The sequence below is a fragment of the Canis lupus genome, chromosome 21, assembly GCF_003254725.2.
Source record: "Canis lupus dingo isolate Sandy chromosome 21, ASM325472v2, whole genome shotgun sequence".
Lineage (NCBI taxonomy): Eukaryota > Metazoa > Chordata > Mammalia > Carnivora > Canidae > Canis > Canis lupus.
This window is the reverse complement of record NC_064263.1, coordinates 40,137,886-40,156,090: the sequence shown is the minus strand read 5'-3', so window position 1 is coordinate 40,156,090 and position 18,205 is coordinate 40,137,886. Positions and strand designations below refer to the sequence as shown.

Here is an 18,205-nt window from a genome sequence, read left to right as displayed (position 1 = left end):
GGGGGAAATCTCCTAAGATAAGGCTAGCAGGAGAGAGAAGTGTGTTTTCTTGTTGAGACTTGTCTTCAAAAAGAAGCTGAGCACTAAATCGTTGGTGCCTAAATATGAAAGAAATGATTCTTCATCTTTGAAGCCCTGTGTGGATGTGTCCAACTAGCGAGAAAATGAATAGGTGTCTTGGGCTTATGATCAACACATTTTCCAAATGGGCAGTTTTGATCTATTCCTCTTTCATCCTCCAGCCCCACCTCCTGGTGAGACGGTTCCATGGTGTTAGTATTAGTGTTTGCATTGCCTGGCAAGGCATCTAGCTTTTTCTTTGGAGGTAATGAACCCTGGTACCTATGCCAGAGCACTTGACGAAGGAGTAGTGAGGCAGACATGAAGTAGTGACTGTTCTGAAATGCTGAGTCAAAACTTTCAGGGGTTGGGACAGGGAATCAGCATTATTACAAGTTCCACGAGTGATTCTATGGACACGGGAAGTGAAAACATCTCAGAGCTTCAGCTTCCCCACAATAATGATATCGTGTGATAATAATAATGCTACTTTCCTTCCTGGTGTTGTTGAGAATTTATTGAGAATCTGATATGGTGGCCTGTCTGCAGCTCCTTTCGGCACATGGTAGGTGCTCAGGCATTTGCGAGCCTTTTCATTTACAGGAGGCCCTCTGTTGGAACTGATTGGTTGAAGCAGTGGGAAGGGCCTTGAGAAAGTGTCAGTAGGCACTGCTGTCCGTTAATGCCCACCCTGTTAGCCAGAGTAGATCCCGGGCCCCTGGTGGGCCTCTGGTTTCCCCCATGGAGTTTGGGAATGTGCTGCTGTTCCCTCTGCCCGGATGATGCTGGCAGTCCTAGAGGTAGGTAGTAAGGCTGGTCTTGTGGGTGACCACTTTGTAGGGACTACCATCTGCTTAGGTCTCAGAACCCCATGACCACTTAGAGATCCTTCTGAGGGCAGAGGAAGGCCTGGAGTAAGGGGTGTGTTGTTCTGAGTGATTGACATTGAAAGCCAGAGCCGGCAAGGAGGCTGCAATTAAATTGAGAAATTGGAATGTTACCCTGCGTGGGAGAATAGATGCTCCAGCAGACAGTGGTGATGATGAGGAAGTCGTAGAGATGTCTGGTGTTGCAGTCTTCCCTGAGCTGGTCCTGGGGGAGATGGGGCAGGGGCAGGATGGTGACTCAGTGCCGGGAATAGCTCGCCAGCACCCTGGGAACAGTGTCAGGCACAGAGCCAATCCTCAGCCAAATTGGTGTGGGTTAGTTGATCTGACATTTGGCATAACCTCTTTGACACTGGCCGACGTACAAAGAGAGAGTTGATTGGCACTGAGAGCAAATTGAGGTTGTAAGTTGACCACAAAGTCTGTGGTCAGGGTTCCTACCAGGGGAAAAGGTTTTCTTCCTTGCTCATGAAATTGTTGGGAGAGATTTTTTTTTTTTTTTTTTTTTCTCAACACATTCTGACCTGGGCATTTAAAGAAATAGATGAATGCTGTGAGGCTAAATATCTATAATCACTGCACCCATTAATGCATTTCTAAATGGAATTGGTGGTACCTGAAATTACATCCATTTACCAAGGCTTGAATAATTACATTTTTTTAGCCCCGGTGTGTGGGTGGGAGCTGGAGAGTGCTCAGTTGGCTTCTCTCAGCCCTCCTCACCTGAAAATGCATAGATGTGTTTGTGTGTTTGGTACCAGATGGTTTATAAAACTCAGTGGGGGTATTAATTCTTTGGGGGAGAGGAAAGTAATTGGCTTCCTATTCTGTGAATAGATAGATATTTAAATTAGAATCCAAAGAACATGCTTTTTATTTCAAAAGCTCCATGTGTCTGAGGAGCCCACTGATTTAAGATGTAATAACTGTGTTGTGTGATGATCTTGCTGGGCCTTTTGAGGCTGCTCCTTGAGGCTGGGAGGACTGGTTGGTGCTGATTGTCTTCTTGAGTCCCTGGAAAGGTTTGAGAATTTGCTTTTTTCTTTAAGGTCTGTATTGGATTTGGCTTGGTTTTGGGGTTCAGTAAGATGAGCGCTAGGGCAGAGGGACTGTCACACTGAGAAGCCAGTTGCTTTTGTTGCATCTATATTTGCTTGTTTTACAAATGTTTTTTTTTTTATTTTTTTTTTTACAAATGTTTATCTAGTGCTCACCATATGCATTGTTTTAAGGGCTTAATAGACAGGGGTTCATTTAATACTACTACCAATCCTATGAGGTAGATACTTATCTGATTCTCATTTTTACATATGAGGAAGATGAGGCACAGGCAAATTAGGGAGCTCGCAGTACAGGTGTAAGGTGGCAGGGCAGGGGTCATCCCCAGCTGTCCTTTTTTTTTTTTTTTTCCCAGCTGTCCTTAATTGGGGGGTCCTCCCATGGTCCCTTTAAGCCCTGCTTGCTTGTTTCACCATGCTCCATGGTAGGTAGGGAAACTATAGGGTTGTGATTGAGCACACAGGTTTGGCAGCCCAACTTTGTGGCTGTGGAACTCAGGCAAGTCATTTAACCTCTGAACAAAATGGGGCAAATGCTGGTATCTGCCCCATGGGTCTTTTGTAGTGGTTAAATGAGAGTAATACAGACATTCCCTGACTTACAGTGGTTCAACTTATGATTTTTTGACATTCCCATTATGGGAAAGAGATTTGCATATCATAGATAGACACCATACTTTGAATTTTGAGTTTTGCTCTTTTCCCAGGCTAGCAATAGGTGTTGCGACACTGGCAATGCTGGGCAGCAGCAGTGAACACAGCTCCCAGTCAGCCATGAGATCATGAGGGTAAACAACTGATAGACTTACAACCATTCTGTACTCATACAATTATTGTGGGGTGTTTTTTTTTCCTTTCGGTACATTATCCAATATATTACATGAGATTTCCAACATTTTATTATAGGCTTTGTGTCAGATGATTTTGCCCAATTGTAGGCTCACCTAAGTGTTCTGAGAACATGTAAGGTAGGCTCCCTAAGTTATGGCATTGGATAGGTGAGGTATATTTTTGTTTTTTGAAGAATTTGTTTATTTATTCATAAGAGACACACACAGAGAGGCAGAGACATAGGCGGAGGGAGAAGCGGGCTACATGCAGGGAGCCCAATGTGGGACTTGATCCCAGGATCCAGGAATCACGCCCTGAGCTAGAGGCAGACCCTCAGCCACTGAGCCACCCAGGCATCTCTGACTTCAATATTTTCAATTTACAATGAGTTTGTCAGGATATAAACCACATTGTAGATTGAGGAAGTATGGACATGTAAAATACTCAGTCCCCAGGGCATAGTATATTTAGTAAATTTTAGCAAATATTTACATGAATGTTTTTTTTCCGTAATAGCTGATTGGTCCAAGCATATTTGGGTAATTCCTTGACTTATATCCCACAGTGACTCTTATCTTCTGATATATACAGAGGGTACTTGTGTGTACTGTCCAGCTCAGATTCTCAGTTACGGGCATTTTGTGATACAAGGCATTGAACATCCTGATGCATTTTGCGGAGGGTTAAAAATGTCCAACTGTACTTGCTGTTTTTAACCACAGCTGTACCCTAATTATGACCTTGGCTGTTACAGCTGAAAGGGTTAGGCAGTTTGAATATAGTAAACATATCTGACCCAAGCTCTGGCTTGCCTTCCCTGGGTGAGGGGAGAAATAGCTCTGGTGATAATGGAAAAGTAAAAAGGGGAGGCCGGATTCAGTTTAGCATTTGTGTATCCATTTTTGCCATGTACTGGCACCATATTTGTTGCACTCTGTGGGATGTCAGGGAGCCCAGGGATCTGGTGAAGCAAGATGTCTGCACAGCTGCAGGTGACAGGATGGTCAAATAGTGTGTGACCAAGTGGTAGGTAAGTAGTATAGGTGCAGCACGGAGAGGAATGTCCAGGAGGAAACAATTCAGGGGTTGGAGGAGTCAGGGAAGACTTGGGGGCTTTATGAATTGGGATTGAGTGGGGACAAGACATGGAGCAGATGTTTCAGAGGGACTAGCATTCATCATTCAGGGGTCTCTTCATTTAGCAGACTTTACCTGAGCACCCTGTGTGTACCAAGCATTGTCCTGGGCACTGGATAGCAAAATGAGTAGGGCAGAGTGGAGAACATAATACCGAGAGGCAGAATGACCCAGTGTCGGGAGCATGGTGTGGCACGGGATTGCCTGGGTTTGAATCCCTGTCCTGCCACTTACTAGCTTGTGAATTCTGAGCAGGTTAGATAATCTGGAGCATCGGTTTCCTCATCTGTAAGATGGAGGTAATAATAATTGTGCCGGAGATGAAATGAGTTCATATAAAGTACTCAGAATAGCCTTGAATACATCCTGTGTGTTGGTCATTATTATCTCTAGAAGGTGACCTCCACGAGGGCAGGATTTTCTCTCTCTTTTGTGTTCCCTGCTAGGTTGCTGGCTCCCAGAAGGTATCTGGTACATAGTAAGCACTCAGTGAATCAGAGTGCCATGGCTGTCCTTCAGGAACCTGGGAGCCTGATCTCCGGTGGGGACACAGACAAGGAACAACTAGATGATACTGTGCGAATGATTTGATAAGGAGAGCTTGGGGATTGGAAGGGCACAGAGGAGAGCTGGCCAGGGATGGCTTTCTGGTGGGCGAGGGGAGGCTGAACTGTATCTTGAAAAGCAGGGATTTGTTGGATGACAAGAGGAAATTTGACTTTTCAAGGGAGGGGGAGCAGCCTGGGCAGAGCTGTAAGAACACAACACTTTCAAGATGTTGTGAGAAGAGGAAGGAGGTGCAGAAAAGCGCTGCTCCGAGGAGCTGGGGCTCGGTCCTGGGGGCAGTGCAGATCCAGGGCATGAGGAGGGGTGTGGCCAGGGCCCCACCAGGGTTGTGGGGGAGGAGGAGAAGATATACTGAGGTGCTGGGCATCTGCAGGGCTGGAGCCTGATGAGGGATCCCACCCAGCAGGTGAGGGGTTGGCCTCTAAAGGAGGAGAAGCTGGGTAACCCATACCGCTGCTTGGCAGCACTCCTGCCTTAAAATAGAAAGAGATGGAGATAAAGAGTGGGTGGTGTGAGTGTCCAAGGGGTGACCTAGTTAAAACCTGACCCCCTGGAAGGGCAAGAGCCGTCCTTACTGTCGCCCTGCTTACCTGGTCTCTCCTCGGCTCTGGGCGATGCACACAAGTCCTGTGGCAGGTGACCTTGGCCCTACCCCGCTTACAGGAAGTCTGGTTTCCAGGCTGTGTACTCAGTGCCTCTAGGGGAAAGGGGGTGCGTGAATAAGGGAGAAGTGGGGGGGGAGAAGTCAAGTTAATGGAACCTATGTATTTAGCAATTCCAATTGAAGGAGATTTTGAGGAAAAACTCTTTATATTTAGGTATCAGTTCCCCACCGAGTATCCTAATTCCTTAAGGGCTTAATTATCGACAGATAGTAACACCCTTCCCCTCCCTTGTTACCCCACCCTGGCTTCTGACTTCCTTAAATACCCCCAGAGATAGTAGGGAAGAGTAAAAGTGGAGGCTTTCACTTTCTCAGGCCCTCTCCCTCATTTTCCTTTGGACTGTCTGATTTCTCTGAGGCCTTCAGGAATTATTTCTATAGCTGGTCATTTCCATGCAGGATCTGCCAAAGGTCCTCATGCAGGACTTTATAAACTTTACCTGGGGTTGTGAGTCTGACACACTGTGAAGATGGCATGTACAGGCATGTGAAGTGGAGTCCTCTGACCATTGTGCCTGGGGATGTTTTTCTGGCTTGCAATCTAGTGTTGGCGAGGGTGCCCTGTGCTTGTTTCTATAATCCCTATCCACCACGTATTCAGCACCTACTGTGTGCTTGCTAGGCCTTCACGATGGCTCTGTGAATCTGGTGTCACCAGCAGGGAGAGCCCCTGGGAATGAGAGAGCAGAAGCTGCCACAGAGGACCCATGGGTGATGATTGTTTCTAGTGAGCTCGAGCCGTGTTTAAGAGGGCCAGGAAGTTTTGCTTGTCTGTGGGAATGGGCTCCTGGTACTGGGCCTGACAGGAGGGAAGAGTGTAAGCTGAGTGTAATGCCTTGGCTTCCTCTCATAGTGGGCAGGTGGGAAAGGTGGACAGAGTTGGTGATGGCATAGAAGAGATTCAATAGGATCAGCTCAAATAGGGCCACCTGGGTGGCTCAGTGGTTGAGTATCTGCCTTTGGCTCAGGTCGTGATCCTGGGGTAGAGTCCTGCATCAGGCTCCCCACAAGGAGCCTGCTTCTCCCTCTGCTTGTGTCTCTGTCTGTCTCTCATGAATAAATAAAAAGTCTTTAAAAAAAAAAATCAGGGATCCCTGGGTGGCTCAGCAGTTTGGCGCCTGTGTTCAGCCCAGGGCGTGATCCTGGAGTCCCAGGATCGAGTCCCACATCAGGCTCCCTGCATGGAGCCTGCTTCTCCCTCTGCCTGTGTCTCTGCCTCTCCTCTCTCTCTCTCTCTCTCTCTCTCTCTCTGTCTCTCATGAATAAATAAATAAAATATTTAAATAAAATATTAAAAAAAATAAAAATAAAAAAATATCAGATCAAACATCACCACATTTTTCACACATCATTTGCTTTAACCTTCATGGTATCCCTAAAAGGTATTCTTCCTCCCATTTTATAGATGAGGATGCAGAGGCCCAGGGAAATTATACATCCAAGGTCACACACCTAGGAGTGGTTGGTGTATTCTGATTCACTTGTAGGCCACCTCAGGTAGTATGTTAAGATTCTCATTTGCACACATGGCTCTGAGACCCAGGCTCAAATGACTTACCCAGAGTCACACAGTGGAAGGTAGTGGCACTAGGCCTGGGACTCAGATCACCGAGCTCCCTCACTGGCTTCCTTGTAAAGGAGCTCTTCCACCTTTCAAAGGCAGGAGCAGTTTGCCCATGAGCCACCCAACCCTTCAGAGGTGGGGGGAGAAGGATGGTGAGTCCTGCAGGGAGAGGCCCCTCCTGGCTTCTGCTCTCTCTTCACACCCAAACCCAGAGTCACATGGCATCCTGCCTGCAGCTCTGCAGTGATGCACTTTCCACGCTTGTATGTCTGGCTGGGGCTCTGGAGACCAAATTCAGCTTGTCTTTTGGTTTACTCAGTACAAGCAGCCAGTAATGCCTACTACTTAGCATCAGGCACGTTTCCAGGGAACTTTTAAAACCCTGCCATCTCTCCTTTGAAATATATCTGGAATCAGATTGTACCTATGACCTGCGACCACCTTAGCCCACGCTATTGTCATCTGTTGCCGGACTGTTGCAATACCTTCCTAACTATTCCCTGAGCTTCTCTTCCCTTCCCCCAGGACAACAGCTGGAGATTGTTCTACAGTGGAATTTGGATTATGTCACCTCTCTCAAACCACCTAAGGGTCCCATCTCACACACAGCAGAATCCTAGGTCCTCATAGCAGCCCTTGAGGCTCTGTGTCGTCTGTTCCCACCCCCGTTACCCCTCCGACCTCATTTCTTCTCTCTCTGCCTGCCGCTCTGCTCTAGCCACGTTGGCCTCCTTGCCGTTCTTCCAACACGTGAATACAACAAGCCTTTGGGCCTTTGCACTCACTGTGCTCTTTATCTGGAATGGCCCACTGCTTCCTCACTTCCTTCAGGTCTCTGCTCACATGTCACCTTTTTAGGGTGGCCTTTCCGGACTCCTCTTCCCCAGCACTTTCTCCTCCTTTAACTTTCCTCTCTTTTTCTTTAGAGTTCTCAGCCAATCCAGATACAGTAGGCTTTATTTTTATTTTTATTAATTTTATATTATTTTTTTAAAGATTTTATTTATTCATGAGAGACACACAGAGAGAGGTAGAGGAGACATAGGCAGAAAGAGAAGCAGACACCACACAGGGAGCCTGATGTGGGACTCGATCCGGGAGCCAAAGGCAGATGCTCAAGCGCCGAGCCACCCAGGTGTCCCCAGATACATTATATTTTAATTTGTTTGTCTCTCCCACTAGAATTTAATGTCTGTGAAGACACAGAGAGTGCCTGTTGCTCAAGACGGTACCTCTAGTGTCTAAAATAGTGGTTGCAACAAGTAGCTGTTTAGAAAATAATTTTTTAGCTTTATTTAGATATGATTCACAAAGGTTCTTGAATATATTTAAGATGTACCACCTGATGTTTTGAGATATATATAAAATAGCAATTGAGATAGTTAACACATGCGTAACTTCTTGTGGTTACTTTTTCTGTGTAGTGGTGAGAGAAGATAATTGTTGAATGAATTTATTAAATGGTTCGGTGAACCCTGTGCTATTCTGTCTTGGGACTCTGGCCGAGAAGCTTTTTAGCCACTGAGCGGTGCCTCTATACCCAAGGGAACTGTAGCCCGAGAGGTAGAGGGATGGGCCTTGGGTACCCTGGCTTCGGTGTCCCCAAAGTCTACTCTCTAGTTTGGGAAATCATATGGTATTCTTATTTATCTCCATACTGGCCTCCAGTCACTCCTTCTGGGGAATTTTTTTTTTTAAGATTTTATTTATTCATAGAGACAGAGACACACACACACACACAGAGAGAGAGAGAGAGAGAGAGGCAGAGACACAGGCAGAGGGAGAAGCAGGTTCCATGCAGGGAGACCGATGTGGGACTTGATCCTGGGTCTCCAGGATCACGCCCCGGGCTGCAGGCGGCGCTAAACCACTGTGCCACCGTGGCTGCCCGAATTTTTGAAAATCAATATATTCTATCATGCTTATCTACAGTGACCACAGCAAATTAAAACGTGTTGGCTTACCGGCTAACCCTCAGAAGCATTTAAATGCCAACTGAGTTCTCAAAGCCATACAGATCCTCTTGGTGGCCAGAGAGATACCATCCCATACCTCGAGGTTCTCCCTGTAGAGTTGGATTTGAGCCGTGCCCAGGGCAACAGTGTGGTTCAGAGCTGAGGGTGTAATAAACTGGAAGGAAAGAAATCAAGGTTGAGTGGACACCTATTGTGCACCATACACAGGCATGATAGTTATGTAGTTATCTCACTGAACCTTGAGGTTCACAATTCCATGCTCATTTGACGGGATGAGGAAATTAAGGCTCAGAAGTGATGCGACCAAGACTCTCACTGACTTCAGAGCCTTAGGAGTAATTGGGAAAATCTCTAAAGGGAAAATCACAACCAGACTGTGAAGGACCATTAGTATTTGGGTCATGGGGACAGTGTGGCATCAGCAGTGGCACAGATGATGAGACAAGAGTGCTCTATCGGGTGTGGCTTGGATGGTTTTGAGGCAGCCTGCTGAATATGAATATGTGTCTTTCTTTTTCTTATTATTAATTACCTGGGAACTGGGAGAGAATATTTTTAATGAAGCCCCCAGAGAGCTGGGGCTAGGGAAACCTGGCATCAGCTCTTCCCCACATAGGACCTATGCATCTTGGGGTCCCCAGGGACCATCCCAGACAATGCTCACCTGACTACGTGCAGCTCAGCCTGGCTCCTAAAGGAGATTGGAGCAAACCCCACCAGTGCTGGAGGTCTTGTGGTTGGGGAAGGTAGGACACTGCCATGTCCTGGGTGGGGACTCCCCAAAAAAAGAATTGGGGACTGTGACACGAGCTTTCCTGTCTGGGTGTGGGGGGTAGTGCTGATTCAGAATAGTAAGCCCTTCTGAAGTAAATGCTTCTTGCCACCCAGCTTGTGCTGGTGGGGTTGGAGCTGCTAAGAGGGCAAAAGAGGTGCCTGTCTTGATATCAGTTTAATTAACTTGTTCATACAGTTGTTTGCTTATCAGCATTTATTAGCTCCTACTCTGTACCAGATGGCACCATACCAGATTCTGAGGCTACAAGACAAGGATGTCTTCAAGGAATTCATAGTCTAGCATAGGAAGAAACAGGCCAAAGATAATGTTCAGTGGGTAAGGGCTGTGGGACAAGAAAACAGCCTGGGGCTGTTGCATGGTGCCTGAGGCCACAAGGCTTTGGGTTGGCCGACTTGGGTTTGACTCTTAACCACTTACCATCTTTGACCTTGGCCTGTTCTTGGTCTGGGCTGGGTGCTTACATACTTTGTCTCATTTATTCCTCAACTCAGCCTAGTGAGAAAAATTTTTTCCCCATTTTGTATTTGAGGAAATTAAAACTTGGAGAGAACGAATACTTTGTTAGAGTCACTCGGTAAATAAATAGCAGGACTAAGATTCCAACCCAAGTCTGACTCCAAAGTTCCTGTACTTTCTGCTCTAACCGGCTGAGGAGAATGAGTTTTGTTCATGCTCCTGCATGGCTGGTGCCCTCTAGGAGATGCAGCTCTGGGAAAAAGTTGTTTACTGACCATAAACTCCGTAGTTGTTGACAGAATGATGTGACCATCCAGAATGCTAGTTTTGTTTTAGGCCACTTTAATGAAAAGTATAGTGCTCACAACATGGGAGGTGATGGTGCTGCTCTGCCCTTGGAGATCTAGGATCAACTTTTTAAGAGGGATATGACTCCTTGAAGTCCTTCTGAGGGAATGACTGTAATGGGCACTGGAAACGTCATCTCCTGAGGAACAGCTGAGGAAACTGTGGGGATTTCATGCGCGGAAGAGGAGACACACAAGGAGATGAGGGCTGGTCGCAAATATCTGAAGGGCTGTCACATAGAAGAATCTTATTATCTGGGAGAGCAATAGGGAGAAAGTTTTTTTTTTTTTTTTTGTAAAGATTTTATTTATTCATTCATGAGAGAGAAAGAGGGGGGCAGAGACACAGGCAGAGGGAGAAGCAGGCTCCACGCAGGGCGCCTGATGCGGGACTCGATCCCAGGACCCTGGGATCACACCCTGAGCGAAAGGCAGACACTCAACTGCTGAGCCACCCAGGTGTTCCAGGAGAAAGGTTTTTGGCTCTGGGTTTACAATAGAATCTTCTAAAATATTTCAGTATATAGTGAGTGAACTGTCACCAAGGAGCTTGGCCTTCCAAATAATGTCTAGGAAACTTCACCCAGTGGTATTGAGGACTTCTTAGGTGCAGATGCATTAGAGAGTTGACTCCAGGTTTGTGCAGAGCCCTTTGAAATATTTGTGATAAAATAAGCTCCCCATTGCTAGCAATAAGTGGGAGTCCACTACCCATGAGACCTATTGAGTGGAGGAGGCAGGAGAGAATGGAACAGGTGGTAAGAAGGGAGGGATCCAGGAGGCCTTCATGGAAGAGGTGACATTGGAGTAGGGCCTAGACAATACTTCATTATGTGGGGAGAGGGGCAAAGTCTTAGAGGAGGCACATATAAGTGAGTACAAATGACGTGCAGGGAGAGAGCCAGATGCGCTGGTGGGGTATTTCCTGCCAGTTGGAAGACTCTTCCCTTCCTGACAGTAGAGCTTGAAGCTCTCTGGTAGTTGAAGGAGATCCAGATTTACTGCAGTTTGCTGGTAACACTTGGGTCATGAAGAGGCAGGGAGAGATGTTCCTGTGAGGCTTTTTCTATTTCTCAGAGGAAGGTGAGGCCTGAGATGAGAGAGGGTTTCCTGGCCAGCAGAGGGTGAGCTGAGGCTAGAACCCACTGCCCAATCCCAATACCTCATCTGGGGGCTGTTTTCAGTGTGCCGCATGGATGACTCTGTCCAGACTCCATTTTTCCTGGTTCCGCCTCCTGGCAGGCTGTTATCCTTAAGAGAGAAAAGGAGGAGAGAACAAAGTTGTATTTACCAAAGGGGCTGGTTGGGCAGGTCTTCTTGCTGAAGCTGGAGTCTAGGCCAAGGTCAACTGGGCTGGCTCCTAGTGGGTGGAGGTGGGTGGGGTCAGGCCCTGGAGGGCCATAAACTGAGGGCTTTTGGTTGGGGGTGACTACTGGTAGGAATGGAGGTTTGTCCAGGGTATTGCCCCTGAGCACAGCAGGCTGGAAAGATTACAGCTCATACATTCTTTCTCAGATTAGGGCCATGGGAGATTATGGGATACACAGGAGGCTGTAGGAGGCCTGTAAATTTCCCATTTGGGGCAATTAATTTGATGGATTGTAAAACAGCTCACCACTTCCTCTCCCCCTGCCTGGGCTGGGCAGTCAGACTGGCCGGAGAATGTCCCAGAATGCTTTCCCCAGAGTCCTGCACTGCCTTCCAGGGTCCCTTGTTAAAGCGTTCACCGGGGGCAGGGGCTGAGCATGTCCTTTTGTTGCCACCCCTCTGGGATAAGGAAGAGCACATAGTAGGTGCTTTAGAGAACCATGCAGAGCTGGTACCTATCTGATTGGAACTCTTCCAGAATGCTATTAGGGGTGGGACGGAGTGGGGCTCGTGGTGGCAGCTCTGGTTTGTAGATGGGGAAGTTGAGCCCCAGAGTGGCGGTGGGGGGGGGGGCGGTGAGGTAACCTGCCCAAGGTCACTCAGATCGTTGGTGCTAGCTGGGACGCTAGCCAGATCTCTTCTCTACTGGGCCAGGGTGTGTTCTTCCCAGTTGTGGTATGCTCAAAGTGAAAGTGAAATAAATAGCACTTCTTCTGGTTCTTTCCCCTGACTTCCTCCTTGCCTTCAGCCAGTTACCGCTTTGGTGATTGTGTACAAGGCGGACAGGGTTCTCCTCTCATCTCCTCCAAGCAGTTTTGCAGCATGTACTTCTCCTGCATGCTCACTAGTGTACCGTGGCTCATCTCGGTGTCTCTCTTCTCGGTGGGGTCTGGCACCTGTGATCGGTAAAGGGTTCCTGCACATCGCCTTTCTCTGGTGCCTCCTGAAGGCCCTGACCTCACCAGCACACACTGAGGCTGGTGCAGTTGGTCCTGACAGTTGTCAAGCTTTGGTCCTGTCTTCCTTCCAGGGACCCAGAGTCCACATCCTAATGTGCATCCTGATGAGGGCCTTCCCAGATGTTCCTAACTTGGGGCTTCTCTTTGTGCGGTCTGCATCCCATCAGATCACGCTGTTCACCTTGGCCTGAACACAGCTCAGCAACATCCTATTACTTCTACACTCTCCTGCTTCTATGTAGTTTCCATTCCACCCAGGAATGTCCCTATGCATCAGACATTACCTCAGGAAGTCTTCCCTGACCACTCTCCACCAAGGCTTTGTGATATCCCTTCATTGGTGCTTTTGTTCATTTATTCAGCAACGATGTAATGAGAAACTGTTCTGCACCCACAGTGTTATAAGTGCACGTGAATGAAACACTAAGGCACCTGTGCTCATGGAGCTTACAGCCTAGCTCCTCTCTTGCCACTTATCTCCTTAGTTTATACTAATGTTTCCGTCTCTCCCACATTAACCTATGAATTCTCCCCATGTTTTATGCACTCCTCTCTCGATCTCTAGCACTCAGCACAGTGTCTGGCAAAGAAAACCGTAAAAGTTGGGCCCTGGGTGGCTCAGTGGTTGAATGATTGCCTTGGGCTCAGGGCATGATCCCGGGGTCCTGGAATCAAGTCCCGCATCAGGCTCCCTGTGGGGAGCCTGCTTCTCCCTCTGCCTATGTCTCTGCCTCTCTCTCTATGTGTCTCTCATGAATAAATAAATAAAGTTAAAAAAAAATAGAAAGCCTTAAAAGTTAGCATTGGATGAACGAATGAACAGGTTTCCCACCTTCTTGTCTCCCCAACCCACTTGTAGAGTGTACATGTCTCGCTGCTTGTGTGCAGCACCCCTGCCTTCCCCATGCACTGCTGGCACCGTCCTGCTCACATGACTGTCTTGCTTCACATTACACCTTTTTGAGTCTAAAATCTTTTCTTTCTCTCTCACCTGGTTGTACATTTCTTCAAGGTGGGTCTGTTTCTAGTTCCATTTTGTGTGCTTGGAGTTTCTGCCCCTCTTCATCTTCAGTAAAACAAAGGGCAATATGTGAAGTGCTGCAGAAAGAAATAAACATGTAAGGAGAGACTGAGTGCCTTAGAGGTATGATGATTTACTCAGAAATCTGGTGGACACCTGCTGTGTACCAGCCCTGAGCCAGGTGCTGGGCATTTTTGATGAAGGAAGCAAAAACATCTGTCTTTGAGCAGCCCAGATGGAGGAATGTGAGGACAGGTGGGTGTAGGATGCCAGACCCTTCCCTTTGGTGGCACCACCAAGAGGGGTGTCACACAGGCCTGGAGTTCAATCCCATCTCTGTCCCTTGGTATCTGGCTGACCTTGGACAAATGAGTCAACTTTTCTTGAGCTTCGGTTTTCTCATTCACAATAAGGGGCTGGGACGAACATCCCCTTTGTGGAGCTGTTCATTCATTCATTGAGTTCCTGCTCTGTGCCAGGCATCGTTCTAGATGCCGGTGAGGGAATTGTGAACAAAGTCATTAAAAGTCTCTGCCCTCATGCAGTATGCATCTCAATAGGAGAAAGACTGGAAACAAAATGGTTTAAATACATAGAAACAGGGGATGGTAAGCAATGTGGAGGGAAAGAAGCCAGGAAAGGAGGGAGGAACACCGGAAGAGCAGGCTTGGCGGGGAAGCAGATGGTTAGAGGAAGCCTCTGCAGAGAGGGCATTGGCAAAGAGATGTGAGCCTGCAGGCAGACATCTGGGGGCAAGACATTCCGTGAAGGGTAGCAGCAAATGCAGAAGTCCTGAGGCCGGAGTATGCTTGGCTTGTTGAGAGAAGAGCAAGGAGGCCACTGTGGCCAAGACTAAAGGAGTAAGAGCTGAGGTTAGAGAGAGAGAGAGAGAGAGAGAGAGAGAGAGAATAGAGTGGTTTGCAGACCTTAGAAGGGACTTTGGCTTTAACCGGAGTTAGGTGATAGTCCTCACTTGGAGGGCTTTGAACAAAGGAGTGTCATGAAGTGCCTTTTGATTTAGAAAAAGGATAATTCTGGTTGTTGTGTGGAGAAGAGACAGATCAGAGACAATGTAAGTAGTGTGCTTAGCACAGGGTCTGGCACGGACGCCTTCATGAAGTGGTAATGTTCATCTTGATGATAATGTTATTAAAGATTGACCTGGATGCCTGCTGGTCCTGTCCTGGGCCCTCATCCTGTCTACCTTCTGCCCTCACAGGAGCTGTAGCATCCAGGTTGCCTTCACCTTGAGAAAAGCAACAAGTCTAGGCAGGGGAATGAGGAGGGAGAAGGTGGCTGAGTCTTTGGCTGTTTTTTTTTTTTTTTTTTTTCTTGATCTTCTGTTTAGTAGTCATGGGAAGAGGGTGGTGGCAGTGGTGAGGGTGGCAATGGTGCCGGAGAGGGGGCAGGAGAAAAGCCCTGGCCTCTGTAAACCTAGACTGGAGAGCTCGACCTGGCCTTCAGGAGCTGCCAGTCAGTCGCATGGCCCACTCCAGGTAATGCCAAGCCAGCTGCTCCTAGAATGTCTGTCCTCTTCCTCTTTGCTCCTTCCTTCCACTGGTGGTCTAGGATTCTCAGGAGGGGCTGGAGCTCTGCACACAGAGCTGCTCCCCTGCTCCTAGGACTTCACCGTGAGCATCTCCTCATTGCCTCCACCCCTAGAATCTCAGGCCTTTATGGAAAGGTCTGGGTCCCTGATGTCTCCGATGTGGTTTACCTGTTTGCCCCGTATCGAAATGCCTCCAGCAGCACTGCTGATCAGGCTCCGTCCGCTGGATTACTTTGGATAGCAGGAGGGGTGCACAAGGCAGCCCCTCCTGGAGTCTTCATATCCCCATTGTTAGGAGGCTCCATTTTGAAGTTGAAACCTCTTCTGCTCTGACTTCCTTCTTTGCTTTTAGTTCTGAAAATACAGGGAGTGAGTTCTGGTTCCTCTTATCCCTGCTTCTGTCCTGTACCCACCCTCTATTAGGTAGAAGGTTGTTAGTTTCCCAAGAGACTCCTTGCAGAACAGTTCTGGCTCTGTTACTCAGGGATCGACTGGTTGAGGAGTCAAGGAAAGCTTTGTAGAGTAGGGTACATGGTGCTTGAGTGGGGTCCTCTAGCAGGTTAGCTAGATCAGGAAAGGAAGAAAAGCCTTTGAGGCAGAAGGTAGGATGGTGTCTTTAAATAGTATGTAGAGTTGAGGATTTCTAGATTCTAGGTAGTTCAGTATCACTGGAATAGTAGGGGATGGGGGAAAGAGAGAGAAAGGGAAAGAAGAGGGAGGGAGGGAAAGGCAGGGAGGGAGGGAGAGAGAGAGAGAAAGAGAGAGAGAGTGTGTGTGTGTAGAATACTGGGTACTGTGAAGAAGGTGAAGCTGAGAGGTCAGGTCAGAGTCAGAGCATGAAGGGCCACCTGGGACCTACCAAGGATTGTGGACCTGACGTCAGAGGACCGCCTAGGAGAATGGGTTTCTGGGTACCCATAGGTTTCATGTTCTCCTCAAACTGATAAATGGGTTTTTGAGTACCTCTGACTCTTCATTCTGCTGGGGTCTGGATTCACCAATTAAATCTGTCCTTCGGACTTTTGCAGAGTGGATTTGGGTACAAGTCAGTACCCTGAAGTGCCCGTTGCCTTAGACATCCTGTTTCTGAGTTTAGTGTACCGGGTGCGCCTGGTTCTGGGCTCCTGCCTCTTGATTACCTGTTTCATGGGTTGAGGTGGGGGAGGGTGCTATCCCATGGCCGGTCAGCCTCAGTTTGTCTCTGCCCCATAGTTGGCTGGACACACAGGCCTGCATTTGCCTTGTAGGGGTCTCATTTATGCGGGCATGAACAGTGTCTGGACTCCAAGCCCTTGGCCAAACATTCCAGATTCTTTGGCCATAAACTTTTCTAAAGGGGCCTGGGACCCTTCCAGGGCTTGGCAGTTTTTGTTTATGCCCCACACAGATAGCTATTTGTATCTGATTTTTGTATATTCCCAAAAGTACGTTTCCAGCATCCTGGGGGAGGCCTGTATATCCCAGCCTGGCCGGCTCTTTGGGAATCTTCTGGCAGACTCACCTCACACCGCTGGCATATGGAGCGTCCTCCCACCACTGTCTGTCCTTCCCTGGTGTCTTGGATGCTGAAGTGCTGATGGTGGAGTGAGGCTTTTTGTTTTGTTTTTAAATAGGGGCAACGTGGGTAAACAGAGCGGCGTTTCTGGTGCTGTCGGGAGGGCCAGGACCCTACATTCCGGTTCCATGACGACAGCCTGTTTCGTTGCTGCTTGCCGGGCTGTGGGCAGCAGCAGTTTAGACGGAGACAATGGTGGCTCTGTTGAAATGCTGCTGAACTCCAGCAGAATGCATTTTAATTGAACACTTTCCACCCTGAAGTCTGCGGGGATCTGGTGGCCCACTCCTCCTCGTTCGCTCCTTTTCTCTTTGCAGCTCAAGAGCCAGGTTGTTACTGCAGCTCCTTTTTCCCCTCTGATATTAGCAGCCTCTTGGGGGTGGGGGGGATGGTTTCCAGCCTGGGGGTGGGGCTAGCCCTGGGCAGACATGGCAATGGGAAGAGAGAGGAGGGCTGGCGGTGGCTGGGAGACATACCTGTAACCCGGTCTGGGTGTCAGCACAGGGCAGGGATCAGTGGGTGCCTTGGGAAGCTCTCCTTCCCGGGACCAGGGACCTGCAGGTGCTTGGGAGCCCTGGGCCTAATGTCAGGCTGCCTGGGTTGCAACCCCAGGATCTCACTTCCCAGCATAACCTCTCTGGACCTCAGATCCCTCACCTGCAAAATGGGGGGATAGGAATAGTGTCTGCTTCTTAGGACAATTGTGAGAATTAAATTAATTCAATCATATCCAGTGTTATGGGTACCTGGCACCTAATAAATACTCAGTAAGTACATTTATCATTATATTATATCATTTTACTATTATGTCCTGATCATCATTAATATTACATTTTACCCTGCAAGGGTTCCATCTGAGACTGCAAGAGGGACAGAGCAATATTCTCTCTAAAATGCAAATTTGCTCTCATCACTCCTTGGCTGAGAAAGCCTCAGTGAGTCCCCATTAACTTCTCTGCATAAAGAGGAAGGAATTTCTGCTTATTGAAGGCCTACTCTGTGCTAAGTAACGGGCCCCTGGTGACCGCTGCTCGTTTAGCCTGATGGGTAAGACCTTTATCCGTTGGCCCTATTTTTATTTTAGTAATTTATTTATTTATTGAAGAATAATTGACAGGCAATATCGTGTTAGTTTCAGGTTATGACATAGTGATTTTCTATTTATATACATTATGAAATAGTCACCACAATAAATCTAGTTACCATCTGTTGCCATACAAAATATCACAGTATTATTAACTATATTCCCTATGCTGTATGTTACATCCCTGTGTGATATTTATTTTATAACTGGGAGATTGTTCCTTTTATTGCCCCTTATCTTGCTTATCTTTTCTCCCCTACTCTGCCAAGCAAACAAACAAACAAAAAAAACCCAAACCCACAACTCTACCTCAAAGGATGGCTTGT

The 18,205-nt window shown here is 47.7% G+C and overlaps 1 protein-coding gene and 1 long non-coding RNA gene across 17 annotated transcripts in view; one reads left to right on the top strand and one right to left on the bottom strand.

Moving 5' to 3' along the window:
• The window catches only part of PLEKHA7 (pleckstrin homology domain containing A7), a 219,632-nt gene that overhangs the window by 11,523 nt on the left and 189,904 nt on the right, over positions 1–18,205 (top strand). The window lies entirely within an intron of this gene.
• On the bottom strand, positions 10,421–17,092 carry LOC112667690 (uncharacterized). The gene is made up of 4 exons (XR_003141247.3): positions 16,742–17,092; positions 15,409–15,594; positions 13,662–13,768; positions 10,421–11,594 (listed from the first exon to the last, which is right to left on the bottom strand). It is a non-coding gene; the product is annotated as an uncharacterized LOC112667690 (long non-coding RNA).